The sequence below is a fragment of the Rhineura floridana genome, chromosome 4 (assembly GCF_030035675.1).
Source record: "Rhineura floridana isolate rRhiFlo1 chromosome 4, rRhiFlo1.hap2, whole genome shotgun sequence".
Classification (NCBI taxonomy): domain Eukaryota; kingdom Metazoa; phylum Chordata; class Lepidosauria; order Squamata; family Rhineuridae; genus Rhineura; species Rhineura floridana.
Window position 1 is genome coordinate 144691594 of NC_084483.1, and position 19571 is coordinate 144711164.

Below are 19571 nucleotides of genomic sequence, written 5' to 3' on the forward strand. Positions count from 1 at the left end.
ACACATGTGATAAGAATGTAACAAGTGCTGGATGTGCTGGTTAGTTGGATGGATGGACTGCTTAGATCTTTCCATGGTAAAGATGGGCTTTAATGAGTATATCGTTTGTGAGCAAATAAGCATATAATCTATGATTGATAATTTTGAACTGTTTGATCCTGAGAAACTGATTTTAGCGATTCTAGTGTAGAGCAATGATGCCGACTAGGGGAAAAGCTTTGTAACAAGTATCAAAGTTAGAAATGAGAGAAACATTGAGGTTAATACTGATTTCTAAAATAACCCAGTGTCTTCAATTGCAGTTTTAATAAGTAAAATACAACTTTGTGAGTTTTCATGGTAAAAAGGTATTTTGAGGTGGTTTGCTTTTTCTCTTTCCCTGGGACTGGGAGATAGTGGATGGCATAGGATCACCAGCGTTTCCTTGACTGTGTAGCCTTCAGTCCTAAGCCCAGCACTGTAATCATAACTATATCTCTTCAGCTATGTATTTTTAAGTTGGGAATGGGATATCTAAGAAAATATAAGAAATAAAAACCCCTATAGTAAACTAATAAAACTGTGGTGCTCATGAACTTCCAGTCACCCTGAGTGAGCCAAACCTAGCCTGGTATTGTTAAGGAACATGTTGTAAAATCTTGGGTCAGCTTGGCCGATCAAGAACCATGAAAGTACCAGATACGCATGAAGTGTATGGTAGAAAACTGGTCTGAACTGGCCCAAAAACCATTAGTAAAGTGAGACAGCAGAATAGTGATAACATCGGTCAAGGCGACAAGGGAAATATTGGAAATATTAATCAAGGGGAAAGATTGACATTAGTCAAAGAAGACAGTAGAATAATGGAAGAGGAGGTGTCTTCCAATTATGAATATACTTGTGCTCGTTTTAATAAAGTTATCCGGTTGGTTGGAAATATTGCAGAAGGGAGGAACTGTTATGTTATGAGGGAAAGAACTTGTGGGATTGGTGAACTAATGTCACATGTGTATTTAGTACTGTACAAAAGAGCCATGCAGACTGTGCCTCTTTGCAGTCCTCACCAGACTCTCTGGGAGGCTGACCCTGCATATGCTTGTAAAGAATAAAGGACTACCTTTTTGCTTCAAGCCTGTGTCTTCAAATTTTTTCAAGGACCCCCAGTCAAAGATCCCAAAGGAGAAAATTCTCCATCACACGGTGGGACTTTCTTCTCAATAAAAATGCATGGGATTTCACAGAAAGAAAGGAGTGGCAGAAATGATTGAAGAGTGAATAGTTTAATATCACAGACAAGATTAGTATAAAGTGACCCAACCCCACCTTTTTATAAAATTTTGTCTTCTTTAAATGAAGAAAACAGCACAGATTTACAAACAACTTATAAATCTACAAGACAAAATAAAAAAGGAAAATATATCTATGTATGGATGTGAAAGTTGGACAGTGAATAAGGTGGATAAGAGAAAAATCAACTCATTTGAAATGTGGTGCTGGAGGAGAGCTTTGCGCATACCATGCACTGCGAAAAAGACAAATAATTGGGTGTTAGAACAAATTAAACCAGACCTGTCACTAGAAGCTAAAATGATGAAACTGAGGTTATCATACTTTGAACGCATCGTGAGAAGACATGATTCACTAGAAAATATAATAATGCTGGGGAAAACAGAAGGGAGTAGAAAAAGAGGAAGGCCAAACAAGAGATGGATTGATTCCATAAAGGAAGCCACAGACCTGAACTTACAAGATCTGAACAGGGTGGTTCATGACAGATGCTCTTGGAGGTCGCTGATTCATAGGGTCGCCATAAGTCGTAGTCGACTTGAAGGCACATAGCAACAATTATTGGAGGAGTATGATATTACACTTTTTCTTGCACATTTAATTTATGCTTTCATTTTCACAAGCTATTGTGTCTTTATTACATCTGGGTCTTTTCCTTCGTTGTTACTAATATCAAACTTAATCAGATGCAGATTTAATGATAGTCAAGGAGGGAGGGAGTATATGTGACTGACACAACCCCCTTGTTCCCTTGATACATCCCCTAAAACAGACTCTAAACTATGTCAGCCCTAAAGTTGGTAGAGTTTACACATACACACACACCCCTGGTACATGCACACACACACCCCTGGTACACACTTGGGAATAATTTACATTGAACTCAATGGGGCTTCTAAGTAGACATGGATAGGTTTGCAGTATACATATTGTCATTTCACCTCTCATTCTGCCTTGGTTCTTTGAAGCTGTGGCCTAAAGTTAGTCAACAGTTACTGTTACTATTTCATGTCATTTTTATCACCACACAGTGTCAATTAGATGTTTAGGATAATCAGATATAATGGAAGATGGATTGTTTGAGACTCAGCAGAGAAATGGGTTTTTGCTGTTCAGCAAAAATCTTCAGAACTGGCTTTTCAAGTGCCTTGCTGCAACCTATGATCTAACTGTACTAATAGCTTGCTCTAACTTGTAGTTTTGTGGTTGTATTGGAACATGCTGTTTTTAGTATGACTTCATTTTTGCCACACATTTTGCAAAATTTATTGTTTACCAAGAAAATATATTATGTGTGCAAACACACATACACACACACACATTCAGAATCCTGTTACAAAATAAACATTCTTTCTCCCACTGCCCTCTGCAAAACGGGCTTTTAATTTAATTTAATTTAAAAAATGTCATTGGGGCCTGCACATTGGAAATAGGGCAAGACACAAAGGCACAGTGCTACAAACAGCAATTTTCACTTATCACAGCTAAGGGTTGCTAAAACTCTCTGAGAAATTAGAAGGCTTAAGGATGATGCTTCTGCGTATTGAACATAAAACTTAACTCTCTCTCTCTCTCTCAAATTCTGCTGTGTCTCCACTTGAATCTGCAACAAGATATCCACATTGTATAATCATCATAAAGCTATGCTGCTTTGTCCATTCCAGGAATCTATAGAAGGCACAAACAATTGCTATGAGAGGTGCATTATTTGTCACTGGCAGTACTTGGCCATTTTTTTTATGTGCTCTGATTGTTTGCAGGGCAGATTTAATTGTGTCCTGGAAATATAGGTTTGTGCAATTAAGGTGGATTAAAACTCTCTGGTGCAACAAATCCACTTTAAAAAAAACCCAAACTTTTTGTAGTCAGGAAAGTGTTGAAGAAATTTTCTAAAAAGCGTGTGATAACAAATGGATTGACAGATGACATATAACCTCCCAGCAAACAAATCGGAATGAATGTTCAGTACAGAGCAGGTGTAGAATAACCTTTGTGGAAGCTCTATGCCCGCAAATCGGAATGAATGCTCAATGAACAAGTTGTCTGGAGGAGCTGTGGGTAAAGAGATGGAATGCCATTCTGGTCCAAACCCTTCTTTTGAAACAAGGGCTAGTGGGAAGCCTTGCATCACCCAACTTGTTTGGATGGATGATGTTTAGGTGTGTATATTGTAGTGGTTAGCTCCCTGTCTTTCACAGGCCTATAGCTTCCCTGGAGCTACAGTCGCAGGGACAGCAAGGGTTAAGTTAAATCTGGGCCCTGAATTACTTTCAATTTTTTTACTGTTTTGCCTTCAATTGCACTTGCTCAATTATCTATCTTAAGTAGAATTTCTTTGACAAAGTTTGAGAGCCACTGTTATAAAATTACAAAATTTGCAAATCACAATACTTTGCATTTATTTGCTTTCACTTAATAATGTGTGCAAAATCAGGGAGTGGGGTCTGCAACATTTTTAATTTTTGGAGATAGCTATGGTGACATATCAATGATGTTATGAGTTTGTCCTGTGGTGATTAATGTGAAGGGTTCTATCTTCATCTGTTTAAGGTTTTGCCTTACATGGATACATAGGAAGCTGGAATTTACCAAGTCAAAACATTGCCCCATCTATCTTAGTCTTGTCCACACTGACTGGTAGCAGCTCTCCAGGGTTTCAGACAGGGATCTCTCAAAGGTGTACCTGGAGATGACTGAACCTGGGCCCTTCTGTAAGCAACGCTCTACCACTGTGCTACAGCCCTTCCCCTTTGACTTAAAATTTGATGAAAGTTTGGGATTTCACACAAGAATTCTAATGTCCCTTAATGATTATGGATGTGTCTTGAAAGGGTGGAGTTTGAGATGAGTGGTGTGTGTGTGTGAGTGAGAGAGAGAGATAATTTTTGATGATCCAAAGGTAGAATAGGCAGATTTGTAATTTGGCTAATGTTAGTGGCAGAGGCCTCTCTCTAGGGATATGATGAGTGGTAATGGATCTGCTTCCTTGTAGGAGTGCATTCTACTTATGTAATTGTAGATTTTTAAAAATTTTAAATATTTATAGGCCATCCTTATGAGTAAAACTCAAGGGGGCTTACATAATAACACATAAAATACAATTCCAATTATAACACAATATAAAACAATACAAAACTTTCTGTAAAACTCACAGCATTAATAAAACCACCAATAGTAAATATACATCCAGCCCAAAGATAAGTCACTGAATGAATGAATAAAATTTAAGGGCACCATGCAATGGAAGAGATAGCTCCCCCCCCCATTTTTCCTTCCCTTTAAGAAATCCCATCTGTGCACTCCACACAGTAAACAAGGGGAAAGCCAGTAACACCAGAAGCATCCCCCTAGAAAGGGATTTTTCCACCATTCCGACAGTGATGAAGGGAGTCATCCCCTTAAAACACTTTTTAAAGTTACCTCAATAAACTAAATAATGTGTTAAGCATCACCATCTGTATATAAGTGAGGAACATGAAAAGTCTAGGACCTTTGATTGGTCACTTCCTTTGCCCCATATCAGCCCCACTGCTCCAGAAACAACATCAAATAGCTAGTTTTGAGTATGCTTTTGCCTCCATTTGGTGTGGGGAAGCTCTGCCTTGGCATGCCAACAGATGCTTTGTGTTTATATGTGAGTTAACTGAAAACTGATTTTAGGATCTATATCAAGGGTTAGGATTAGTTATACCGTATTGATGACAGTTTACTTTAACACAACCTACCATTTCTTTCTTGCTTTATCTTGATTCCTTAACATAGTAGATTCATAAAGAAGATAAATGGGAATTACTTGATTAAGCCTGGCTAGAGAAGACCGCCAGCAGATTTGAAAAGGATTCTTTCCCTCCTCTCAGGAAACCCCATAGCTCTGAAGTATCTTCTGCTTCAAAGTTAGAGAGATCACGGGGAAGGTCATGACTGGTTATTAAAGGGATGCACTTCCCTAGGTGGCATCTCCCTTTCTATTCCGCATCACAAATCTCCAGAACTCTCTCATCCAAAGGAAAGTAAGCCCAGTACTGTTGTCCAGCTAGGCTAGGGCACTGGGCTGGCTCTGCCAAGCAGCAGGCTGAACTGACCTGTTTTTGGTGGCACAGGGTGGGGAGGATAGGTGAAAGGAGGAATTGGTGTTAGCATTATGCAGGAAGAATTTGTAAAGCATTGGCCCTAGCAGGAATGGGATGCTACACAGGCTTTGCTTCAGGCAACACAGTGCCTTGGGCTAGCATTGATGGGCTTAGTACATACTGTACTCCTTTTTCAAAAATGCAGACCTGATTGCAATAGGCCTTTGAAGACTGAGACATCAGAGTGAAAGCTGGTGTGCATGCTCAAGACAAAATGTGGCATTTCAAGTATGGTTCCCCAACACAATCCCCACACTTGTTTTCAAGGGCTAGGAACAAGCTAAGCCTCTCAAACCCTCTGCTTTATGAGTTCTATTAGTTTATTAGTTCAGTTAGTTGCAAGAATTCATCATACAGCCTAGCATTGGTAACCATGGTAGAATAATAAAAATGCAACTGCATTTTGAATGCATAATGTTGTATCAGAAAAACAAACCCCTTTCAGAGTTGCTCAACTTTCTTGTTTCCATGACAGTCTGGATTGTTTTCTTGCTTCAGGCTTCTCTCCAAAGAACTACCCAACCAGCCATTTTGTAATGTACAACTTTGATTTATTTGTTCTCCCATCTGTCCTTCCCGGATAACAGGTGACACATCATATACTAAGCAACATTGACATGAATGACAGCTGAATTATTGGAATGCTGATGGTGCATGGCAGCTGAACTGAAGATTGGCATGGATGTTAAGAAGTTTGGTCTCTGAAGTACCAGTTCGATCTCAAAAGGTCATGCCCCTGAATTGTTTGGAAACTTTGCTGCATAATGGTTGTCAGGCCCAAGCCAACAACTTCTTAATGTGTTATAGATGATGTGCCAGCTTCCAGTCCCAGTGTTTCATGGGGTACAATGGGAAGTTCCCGGGATAAAGGCTGATAGAAGCAATATCCTTTGACTCATTGCTTCATTTATAGAAAAAGATATAAAGGCTCAACATAGTCTAGAAAACCACTTTGAAACCCTTCCCTCTAATTTCTAAGATGTGTGGAGTCTCTGTACTTACAGTGGAGAGATGCACCCAACCAGGGTACTTTCATGTATTCTTGCTTCAAATCTTCCTAACTAAACTGAAGTACATGTAGCTGAAGTAACTGTAATAGCGGAAGGGTTAACCCTGCCATCATTTCCCTCCCTTTCTGCTGTTGTGAACCTTGTCTCTATTTTTAGATTGAAACCCCTTGAGCTTGTTACCTGTCAAATTTCTTCTTTGAAAATATGGTGCTATGTTTATTTATTTATTTATTTATTTATTGTATTTATATACCGCCCCATAGCCGAAGCTCTCTGTGCAGTTTACAGTAACTAAAAACATTAAAACAAATATACAAATTTTAAAACACATTTTTTTAAAACAATTTAAAACACAATTAAAAAATTTAAAACAATTTAAAAAACACGCTAAAATGCCTGGGAGAAGAGGAAAGTCTTGACCTGGTGCCGAAAAGATAAGTGTTGGCACCAGGCGCATCTCATCAAGTAGATTATTCCATAATTTGGGGGCCACCACTGAGAAGGCCCTCTCCCTTGCAGCCAGCCTCCCAGCTTCCCTCGGAGTAGGCACCTGGAGGAGGGCCTTTTATCTTGAATGTAGTGTATGGGTGGGTTCGTATCGGGAGAGGCGTTCCATCAGGTATTGTGGTCCCAAGCTGTGTAAGGCTTTATAGGTCAAAACCAGCACCTTGAATCGAGCTCGGAAACATACAGGCAGCCAATGCAAGTGGGCCAGAATTGGTTTTATATGTTCGGACCGTCTGGGCCCTGTTACCAATCTGGCCGCAGCATTTTGCACAAGCTGCAGTTTCCAAACCGTCTTCAAAGGCAGCCCCACATAGAGTGCATTGCAGTAATCTAATCTGGAGGTTACCAGACCATGGACAACTGAAGCCAGGTTATCCCTGTCCAGATAGGGCCATAGCTGGGCCACCAACCGAAGTTGGTAGAAGGCACTCCGTGCTACCCAGGCTACCTGAGCCTCAAGTGAGAGATGGTTCTAGGAGAACCCCCAAGCTATGGTCCTGCTCCTTCAGGGGGAGTGTAACCCCATCCAGGACAGGTTGGACATCTACCATCTGGTCAGAAGAACCACCCAATAGCAGCATTTCAGTCTTGTCTGGATTGAGCCTCAGTTTATTAGCCCTCATCCAGTCCATTCTCGCAACCAGGCACTGGTTCAGCACATTGACAGCCTCACCTGAAGAAGATGAAAAGGAGAAACAGAGCTGTGTGTCATCAGCATACTGATGGCAACACACTGTAAAGCTCCGGATGGCCACACCCAACGGTTTCATGTAGATGTTGAACAGCATGGGGGACAGAACTGACCCCAGCGGAACCCCACACTGGAGAGTCCAGGGTGCCAAACAATGTTCCCCAAGCACCACCTTCTGGAGGCGACCTGCCAAGTAGGAGTGGAACCACCGCAATGCAGTACCTCCCACTCCCAACTCAGCCAGTCTCCCCAGAAGGATACCATGGTCGATGGTATCGAAAGCCGCTGAGAGATCAAGGAGAATCAACACAGTCACACTCCCCCTGTCTCTCTCCCAACAAAGGTCATCATACAGGGCGACCAAGGTTGTTTCAGATGCCAAAACCAGGCCTGAAACCCGATTGAAATAGATCCAGATAATCGGTCTCATCCAAGAGTGTCTGGAGCTGGCCCACAACCACTTGTTCAAGGACCTTGCCCAGGAATGGAACTTTTGCTACCGGCCTATAGTTATTAAGATTTTCTGGGTCCAGGGAGGGTCTCTTCAGGAGTGGTCTCACTACCGCCTCTTTCAGGCAGCCAGGGACCACCCCCTCTTGCAGAGAGGCATTAATCACTTCCCTGGCCCAGCCAGCTGTTCCATCCCTGCTCGCTTTTATTATCCAAGAAGGGCAAGGATCCAGCACAGAAGTGGTTGCACGAACCTGTCCAAGCACCTTGTCAACATCCTCAAGCTGTACCAACTGAAACTCATCCAAGAAATCGGGACAAGGCTGTGCTGTGGATGCCTCGCTTGATTCACCTGCTATAACACTGGAGTCTAAGTTCTGGCGGATGCTAAAGATTTTATCCTGGAAGTGCCTAGCAAATTCATTACAGCGGGCCTCAGATGGTTCTACCATGTCCCTGGGGCCAGAGTGTAATAGCCCCCGGACAATTCTGAAGAGCTCCGCTGGGTGGCAGATTGATGATTTGATAGTGGCAGCAAACTATTGTGTTTTTTGCTGCCCTTACTGCCCCTAAATACAGCTTACCATAGGCACTTACCAGTGTATAATTGCATCCACTAGGAGTTCATCTCCATCTGCACTCAAGCCATCTCCTATATTGTTTCATCGCTCTTAGCTCTGGGGTAGACCATGGGGCCGTACGAGCTCTACACAGGAGATGGCGCTCAGGAGCAATCATGTCAACCACCCGGGTAATTTCTGTATTCCACAGTTCAGCCAGGGTTTCGACAGGAGCTCCAGCCCTATCAGGCGGAAAACTCCCCAGAGCCCTTTGGAAACCATCCGGATCCATTAGTCTCTGGGGGTGGACCAACTTAATAGGTCCCCTACCCTTGCAGAGGGGAAAAGCCACTGTAAGTCTAAACTTCAGCAAACAGTGATCTGTCCATGACAGAGGGACTGATGTAAGGCCCCCCACATTCAGATCACCAACTCCATGTCCAGTTGCAAAAACCAAATCTAGAGTATGCCCTGCTACATGTGTTGGGCCAATGGCATAGTGGAACAGTCCCATGGTTGTCATGGAGACCATGAAATCCTGAGCCGCCCTGGATAAGGTGGCCTCGGCATGGATGTTGACGTCCCCCAGAACCAACAGTTTGGGGGATCTCAACAGTACACCTGAGACCACCTCTGTCAGCTCAGCTAGGGAGTCTGTTGGGCAGCCTGGTGGGCAGTACACCAACAGAATCCCCAGTCTGTCCTGCTGACCCAACATAAGGTGCAAACACTCCAGACCAGTAGTCACATGGACAGGGTGCTTGCAGAGGAAGATGGAGCTCCTATAGACCACAGCAACCCCCCCTCCCTGACCCTCAGGTCTACCCTGATGCTGGACCAGGTACCCTGGTGGACATAGCTGGGAGAGACTGACTCCTCCTTGCTCACCCACCCAGGTCTTGGTTATACATGCCAGATCGGCTGCCTCATCCACAATTAAATCATGAATTAGGGAGATCTTACTATGCACCGATCTGGCATTTAGGAGCAGCATCCAGAGGTCTGAGAGCTGGCTGATAGGGCAACCAACAAACCTGCGGGTGTGGGGAGGACTGGAACAAGGCACAGCCGTTAACTGCCTAGGCCGCATTCCCCTTACCTGGCAAGCCCTCCTCACAACCCCATATCTCCCTCTACCCGTCACTACACTAACTGGGGGCCCCTCAAATCTCCCCACTTGGCTCTGAGTCCTCTCTCCCAGGCACATGACTCAAGACCCACAAAAAAGCAGGTAAAGCTTAAATGTATGTGGGTTGTATTCAGAGGTGGGTTTGCCTGGAAAGCGCTTCTGCTCGTCCAAATTGGGACATCTGTTTTTCACCAGTCTCCCTTACTTACCGTAGCCCCTGGTTCCACATACCATTCTATTTCAGAAGGTCTCTCAATCTTGAGATCTCTAGGAATATCTCCACCTTTGCAGGAAGGGAATCTGAGGAATTGAGGGAAATAGTGGTGACGAGAGATGAAGTTCTAGGTTTAATAGATAAAATAGAAATGGACAAATTGCTGGGCTTGGATGGCATTCCCCCCCCCCGAGTTCTCAGAGATCTCAAATGTGAGATTGCTGATCTTCTAACAAAAATACGTAACTTGTCTCTCAGATCTGCCTCCATACCTGAGGACTGGAAAGTGGCCAACGTAAGGCCAATATTTAGAAAGGGATCTGGGGGGATCCCAGAAATTAGTTAGTTTAACATCTGTCCCAGGAAAACTGGTAGAAAGTATTGTTAAAGACAAAATAGCCAAGCACATAGAAGAATGAGCCTATCTTTATTAGAGTCGACAAGAATATAGAGGTGATCCGGTTTGCAAAAACCTTTCGACAAGTTATCTCACCAAAGACTCCTGAGTAAACTTAGCAGTCATGGAATAAGAGGAAAGGTCCTCTTGTGGATCATGAATTGATTAAGTAGCAGGAACCAGGCAGTAGGAATAAATGGACAGTTCTCCCAATGGAGGGATTTAGAATCCCCCCAGGATTGGTATTGGGACCTGTGCTTTGAACTTGTTCATAAACAATTTAGAGTTAGGCATGAGCAGTGAAATGGCCAAGTTCACTGATTATACTTAATTGTTCAGGGCTTGGGAAGAGCTCCAAAAGGACCTCTCCAAACTGAGTGAAAAGGCAGTAAAATGGCAAATGCAATTCAATGTAAACAAGTGTAAAGTTATGCAATTGGAGCAAAACATCTTAATTTCACATATACGCTCATGGGGTCTGTTGGTAACTGACCAGAAATGAGACCTTGGGGTCATAGTGGATAGCTCGATGAAGATGTTACCCAGTGTGTAGCAGCTGCAAAAAAGGCAAATTCCATGCTAAGGATCATTAGGAAAGGTATTGAAAGTAAAACTGATATCATAATGCCATTATATAAAGCTATAGAGCAGCCACATTTAGAATACTGTGTACAGTTCTGGTCACCTTACCTCAGAAAGGATACTGTAGAACTGGAAAAGGTTCAGAAAAGAGCAACCAAAATGATCAAAGGAATGGAGCAACTTCTCTATGAGCATTTGGGGCTTCTTAGATTAGGGATACCCTTATTGTTATGCCGGTTCCAGTGAAGCTTCCTCTATTTTCTGAAAATGGGGACACATGACGCTAGTCATACTCTGCCCCCTTTTACTTTAAAACCTAGTTGTATCAGCTTGAGTGCATTTTTTAAAATTCAGCTTCATACAGATTTTACAACTGATTAGTAGATCAACCTGTTGCCCCTCAAGGTGTGGCCAATGGAAACTCTTTGCTGTAGGCTCAGGCAGAGACAGTGAATGACACACTTTGCTGTGGGCAGTCCTGAAAGATCTGAAGCCAGAAGTGTGGAAGGGAGGTGTGTCCAGCCAAGGGTAGAGTTGCTTCAAAACACAGCCAGAAAAACCATTCTGCTTTGGAAGCGACTGATGTACCCACAGCCTTAGTTTTTACAAAAGGCAAGTCAAAGGGTGATATGATGAAAGTGTATAAAATTATGCATGGGATGGAGAAAGTGAATAGAGAAAAGCTTTTCTCATAGCACTAGAACTCCTGGACATCCAATGAAACTGCATGTTGGAAGATTCTGAACCAAAAACCACATAATTAAACTGTGGAATTCGCTCCTACAAAAGGCAGTGATGACCATCAACTTGGAAGGCTTTAAAAGATTAGACAAATTCATGGAGAAAAAGGCTATCTGTGGCTTCTAGCCATGACAGCTATGCTCTGCCTCCATAGGCGGAGGCAGTATGCTTCCAAATACCAGGTTCTGGAAACCGCAGGAAGGGAGAGTGTTCTTGCACTCAGGTCCTACTTGTGGGTTTCCCATGGGCAACTATTAGAACAGGATACTGGGCTTGATGGACCATCGGCCTGATCCAGCAGGCTCTTCTTATATCCTCCCATATGAGACCCTCTCCTCACTAGCACTTAAGATCTTCTGATGAAACCCTATTCCTTGGAGGCAAGGTCAGGCTCCTCAAAGAGTATGGCCCGTTCCATATCAGCCTCACTTATGTGGAACTGTCTTCCTAGAGCTGTTCATTCAACTTCTTCCCTGGTAGTCTTTCACAAATAGGTAAAATATTTCAGTTCTATTTTTTGTTTTCTGTTTCAGTCCACCTTTGAAAGTTAGCTGGGTTTGACTCACCCTATACATACTTTTTTTTCTGTGCTGCCATCCTCTTTTTTTTTAAGTTTGTTTTTATTCAGGATCAGCTTAAAGATATGTTGCTGCCTAGGGTGAAATAGTGAATTCTAGCCCTGCTCCAAGTCAGGCTCCATAGTATTCAAGTTATTTTGGCACTTGAGAGAAAATATTCCTCTCCCTGGGAATATAAATGTAATAATAATAAATGAAATAACCAACCATTTGCTTCCCTTTCATGACACCCATAATCACCTGCCTGAGATAGTTGCCTCAGTCTACCTAATGGTAGGGCTGACTCATATTGTATATTATTGTTGCTTTTTACCCTGTAATTTTCTATATTAATGTGACACAAAAGTGTGGCTATTTTTAAACTAGGGTTTACATTTTGGACTATAGATGACAGAAACACACTCTAAAAACATTTAATCCTAGTTCTGCATCATTTCAGCAAAATGGCCTACATCTTTTTCTCAAGGGTTCCCTCTCCTGGCTGCTGTTCTGCCTGCAGTACTGAGTGTCTTAAGAAGAAATAAGAGCAGAACATGGTGGCAACATCTCAGAACACAAAAGCATAAAAATAAATAGCTATAATTAGAAAATAGTTTATCTGCTGAATAAAGCTGAGCTTTAAGGTAAAATGACAACAGATAGCAGAAGAGTTCATCATATGGTATGCTATGTAATACTGAAAAGTATGAAACATGCATGATGATTGAATACCATAAACCAATAAACCAAATCCTGCATAGAACATAGGTAACAATGTTTTTCAAAAAGGCTGCATTATGTTTTGGGGTACAAGTTTATAAAGTAATCATTTATTCATCACTGGAGTTTTAAAGATAAGGGTATTGAGACTAATAAGGTTCTGGTGACAGTTGGACAGTGGAAAAAAGCGGATAAGAGAAAAATCAACTCATTTGAAATGTGGTGTTGTGGAGGAGAGCTTTGCGCATACCATGGACTTTGGAAAATACAAATAATTGGGTGTTAGAACAAATTAAACCAGAACTGTCACTAGAAGCTAAAATGATGAAACAGAGGTGACCCTACTTTGGACACATAATGAGAAGACATGATTCATTAGAAAAGATAATAATGCTGGGAAAAACAGAAGGGAGTAGAAAAGGAGGAAGGCCAAACAAGAGATGGATTGATTCCATAAAGGAAGCCACAGACCTGAACTTACAAGATCTGAACAGGGTGGTTCATGACATATGCTCTTGGAGGTCACTGATTCATAGGGTCACCATAAGTCGTAATCGACTTGAAGGCACATAACAATAACATGGTTCTGGTGAGGTTGTGTTGTAAGATAAGTGTGGAGAACCTTTAGCCCTTCAGATGTTGCTGAACTACAACTCCCATTATCCTTGGCCATTGGCCATTCTTGCTAGCACACATGGGAGTGTTCAGCAACATCTAGAGTGACCAGAGGTTCCTAACAGCTATAAGGCATTAGGGAGGGGCAATAAAATGACCTTCTAAAAATTAATGCTGGTTTCATTTATTAAGAGAGCCAGTGTGGTGTAGTGCCTTAGAGTGTTGGACTACGACCTGGGAGACCAGGGTTCGAATCCTCACACAGCCATGAAGCTCACTGGGTGACCTTGGGCCAGTCACTGCTTCTCAGCCTCAGAGGAAGGCAATGGTAAACCACCTCTGAGTACCACTTACCATGAAAACCCTATTCATAGGGTCACCATAAGCTGGTATTGACATGAAGGCAGGCTATTTCCATTTCCATTTATTAAATGGAATCTCCTTCAATATCACCAAAAGGCATATATCGTAGGCAGATTTATTTAAATATAATCACCTCATTTTTTCCATCAGTAGACACCTTTAGGGCTTTATTTTAAATTCAAAATCATAATATTTAGCAATGCATTTAATTAACAAAGAATCTTCAGTTAGAACAGAGTACTCAAGATTTACTTTTTACTAAACTGAACAGTGGTGATCGGTCCCCTGCTTAGGAAGCTTCCTCCCTAAGCAGGTGCATTTGGCCCCAACAACCTGTAAATGGACTTTGAAGACTTTTTGTTTAAAAAATTGATTTAATTGACATTTTAACGCTCTGCATTTCACTGTTTTTAATGTTTTATTATTTGCTGCCTGGTTTTTGTATGTATATTGTTTATGTTGTCTTTACTGTTACTGATATTGTTGAACTGCTGCTATTATATTTATACTATCACTGCGGTCATCATACTGTTATATTTTTAGATTGTGGTCCTATGGATTGTAATTTGGTATAATAAAATTTTAAATGGTTAGCCACCTTGGGAGGGTTAACCCTGAAAGGCAGCCTACAAATACCAAAATAAATGAATATTAGATAGCTGTTCATTAATATTACGGTACAAAGCTGTTAAAGTACTTACAACAGCTTCTGTCCATTGCAGTCTAGGTAATGATGCCTGTAATGGTCTATGTGAGTTGCTTCCTTTGCCCAAATGCTCTGCAAGCACAAAGACCATTTATTTCAACAGAACTTGTAGCAGCTGAGTTTCATACACACTTATTCATGTACCAATTTTTGTGTTGCAGATTTTATTATTCACAAATAAGAGTGAAATAATTACTGTTCCTATTTTGAAGAGCTTTAAGCTAGGTCTGCTAGATCAATCCACTGGGCAACAATGGTCCTAGTTATTCTTTGGATCTGGTAAGTAATGCGATTATTTAAAAAACTGTTTAATGGGCCTTTCACCAACAGTGAGTTGAGAACAAGGCTTCTGCATGTGCTTTTCATGCTTCAAATATATTAAAAACATATTAACTCACGACTTCCGGGAAGGGTGACTGCGCTTGTGCCTGCTTTTTGAGACGGGCTCCCGCCTCAGAAGAAGCTTATTCAGATATAAATCAGTCAGAACATTCTTTTTGACTGATAAAATTTCTCCCGGGCAGGGAGAAACGTAGAGATCAACCTCAAAAGCCTGTTTTTGTTGGGAGGACTGGATTTCATTAATTTATGAGAGAAGGTTCAGCCAGCAATGCCGGACGGACTTCCGAACAAGCTCTATCTGATAATGCGACACATTTATCTTTTCTTCAAAGAGAAAACGTACTAACAGGCAAGCACCCTTCTTTCTATTTTTTTTTACTTGGTTTAAATTGTTGCAGCAAAAAGAGATTTGTCAAATGAATCAGCTTTAAAGAACTTCTGGGTGAGCTATAACTCTTCTCTGTTATTCACGAAATTAATAGCTTATCTCTGTTTCTATTGCAAAAAGCTATCCTGGAAGTGCATTCTAAAGATATAAACAGAAGAGGGATTTCTATTCCGAGGAGAAAAAAATAAAAAATATGAACTTTGGAACATTATATTGTCTGGGACTATTCTCTTTTTGGTCTATTTTATTTTGACGAATCTGCTTCTTCACGACGCCACTAACTGTTTTGATGCTGGGAACTAAATTTGTTTTGTATTCTTGAACATAGAGAGATAAGGCAGGCTGCTCTGTTTATACTGTGATGTCATCAAGCCTGGAATATTAACCCAATTGTTGCTGAAATAAGAAGTGGTTCTTCTTTATTTTTGTTTTGTTTTCGTGGTTTTAAGAATGGCAGTCAAGAAAGTGGCTGAGAATCTGGAAGTAATTATGTTTCAGAAAATAATGAATGAGATTGAGATAACGAAACAAACCCTGCGACAGGGCAGTAAGGAGCTGAAAATTGAACTGAGCAAAATGACGCAGGAGCTTAAAGAAACAGGGGATCCTGTGAGAGAGGAGAATGAGATCAGAGATGAGAAAAGAAAAAATAAAGGGAAGATACAAGCCCTGGAGATTGGAACAAATGTGGAATTGGAAAAGGATCTGGAGTTTATGGATATTAGAAATAAAATCTACTGTTTGGAATTTAACGTTGTCTCTGAAGAAATTAATGAAGATATTAGAGATAAAGTTATCAATGGCTTGGATAATTTTCTGGACTGGAATGACGTGATGGAGCTTGATATAAAGAAAATCTATGGAATTAACTGCAGCCATGTGACAATGGAAAAACTCTCAAGAGATGAGCCAGTGCATTTCGTAAAAAAGAAGAACAGAGATATGACTTTACAACAATATTTCAGCAACTTATTCAGAATCGATGGCAAGAAAATATTTGGAATAGAGGAAATTCCCATCAGACTCTTATTATATGACTATGGCAATGACAGCAAGATTATTATGGAATACTGATAATGGAAGATTGGACACTGAAATTACTGGACAACAGGACTATTGAAGATGGAAGATGGAATTAATATTGATAATGGAATAATGGCTATTGAAATTATTGGACCTAACAGATTTGATGAGATGGATTAATCGATACGTTTATTTGGACTATGGTTATGACAAGATTATTATTATTATTAACGAGATGGATTAATCGACATGTTTATTTGGAGAAAAATTGATATATTTCTTAAAGAATTGAAACCTCTCTTTGACTTTTTGTGGAAAGAATAAAGTAATGTTTATGAGATTTGATGATTAATTAAGATAACTACTGGAGGAAAGTGATTTTATAATATAATTTAAGAGACAGGATTGTTATATATTGTAGACCTATAACTGATCTGCGACAAATGGGAAGTCAACATTTTATTTTTTTGTTTAATCATTTTTGTTTTGTTTTGTTTTTTTGTCTTGGAATGTTTTATGACTTTGTTTTGTTTTATGAAAATTTGAATAAAAATTATTATATAAAAAAAACATATTAACTCACACTTCAAATAACTGTCTAGCCAGCAACAACTATGTATATTATTGCATAATATTCTTATGCTTGTTTACGCATACTCGTGAGGCCATTCTTGAGGTTGGTCTGGAAGCTGCAGCTGGTGCAAAATGCAGTGGCACAACTTACTGGGGCAGGATATCACCAACATGTTACCCTACTGCTGAAAGAATTGCACTGCCGGTCCATTAGCTCCTGGGTCAAGTTCAAGGTTCTGGTTTTGGTGTACAAAGCCTTATGCAGCTTGGAACCAGGATATCTGAAAGATCGTCTAACCCCTTATACACCCAGTCAATCACTGCGCTTTGCAGGTGAGGGCCTCCTGCAGATACCATCTTATCAAGAGGTCCGTTCTGCACAACATAGGAAGTGGACCTTTAGGGTTGTGGCACTGACACTTTGGAATTCCCTCCCCTTTAATATTAAACAGGCACCATCTCTTATCGTTTCTGCGCCTACTGAAGACCTTGCTCCTCCAACAATCCTTTTAAGCAGAGACCTTATCCCAGGCTGCATCTGTATTGGAATTGCTTTTTAAGCTGTTTTTTAAAAAGATGTTTTGTTTTAATGTTTTTTAAGATGTTTTGTTTTAATGTTTTAAAGTTTTCATTTTTAAGATGCTTTAGAGTGCTTTTAGTGTTTGTGTTTGCTGCCCTGGGCTTGTTCCAGGAGGAAGAGTGGGTAATAATAATAATTGGGGGAGGGTTAGCACTTCAGGCCAGTTCTATGCATATTTATTCACAAATAAATCTCACTAAGTCCAACGGTACTTGATTCTTAGTAGGTGAATTATACTAGCCCAGTGTTATCTCCAATAACTGGGTTTCTAGGGCCACATGCAAAGAAAATTTTTAACCTGGGTATCTGGTATCTGAGATCCTTTTGGAGATGGCAGAACATACTTGCATGGAAAGTATGTAGTTTATCATTGAGGTATGACCATCTTCCAAGAGGTACCAGAGATCGAGAAGACAGCAATGTGATCAAGCCACACATAACAGTAAGACTTGTCCTCACCATTAACTACAGCGCTTTTAAACATTTTAAATCCCAATGGAGTCAACAAGTTGAAACTGTTAAATCCAAATATCAGTTTAATGGAGATTGCTGTTCATTGCTATAGTCTCATGAGAGGAACATTTCTAAATGCCTGTTATACATGTGTGTGTACAAGTATGTATGTATATCTTTTAAATTCAATACTGTATACTGTCTTGGGAAAGTTCAGTGGCAACTGTAGCAAACTACCTGCAACCATCTGCAGTGCAAGACAGCAGACCTTTGAGACAATATGTTTTAGTACATAGTACTACATACTAGGCTATTTTCACTAAAAACAAGTTATAATCTACAAAGCTGTTTTAAGCAGAACCTATTGGATATCATATTTAGAACAATATGTTTTGCTCTTTACTCGTTTGAGACAAGTGACATATTCCACACAACCCAGGTTAATATGTTACATCTACTCAGAAGTAAGTCTCATTGAATTCTATGTGACCTGCTGCCAGATTAATTTACCTGGGAGCAAGTCCCATTACTTCTGAGTAAGTATGTATAGGAACGCACTGTTAGAATGATTTAAACTGGACATGGGGACCTATGGACCTCCATATGTTGTTGGACTACAATTCCCTTCAGTCTGACCATTGGCTATGCTATATAGGGAGATGGGAGTCGGAGTTCAACAGCATCTGGAGAGCCCCAGATTTCCCACCTGAACCCACTGTGAAGTCTCAAGACTTTATTCTGGGGCACCTTTGCTTAAATACAAGTTGAAAACAAGGAAATAAAAATGTAGGGTGCTTTGTTAAGGGCCCAATCCTATCTGCTGGTTGAGGGGCTCTAGCATTTGGTGGAAGCTCTGCTGTGCTGGTGGAATATCAGATACACTATCACCATGTCAGATACATCAACAGAACCACCAAAATGGGGTGAAGTCATTGGCAGGATAGGATCAGAACAAGAAAGGACCTCACTTGTATGGTATCCACTACTTCTCCAGACCAAGGTTATGTCCCCACTGAGAAAGCAATTTTACACCAGCCCCAGTACAACGTCCTTTCCATTAATTTCAATGCGAGAAGGGAAACGAAAATATAGAATCCCCACTTCTACCCTGCCCAAGTTATCATGGCACAGCATCAGATATTATAGAACTCAACATCCAAGCACAACACACTATTGCCAGTATATAAACACCACAGGAAGATCACAACTCGGATGATAGATCATGCCATATATTATTCTTTTTCCATTCTCAGTATACTCTTTCAGGAATTTATATACCATAACTCAATGGCGATTCCATTCCAATCCTGTTTAATAAATAGCTTTTATATTGCCACATTGTGTCTTTGTTGCTAGGGACCCCCCCCCCATCCTAGTATCATCTGGCTTCAGCTAGCCTCAGGGCAGGACTTAACAGGGAAGAGGCAGGGAGAAATTGTACGGAGCTCAATTGGTTACAGGGCAGTGGCCCTGTTTCTGCTCATTCCCTGGAACATGAAGGAGAGGCTTTGGGGTTCTGCTGATGGGTGCATGAGGCAGTTTGGTGGGAAGAAACCAGAAGACGGGCAATGAAA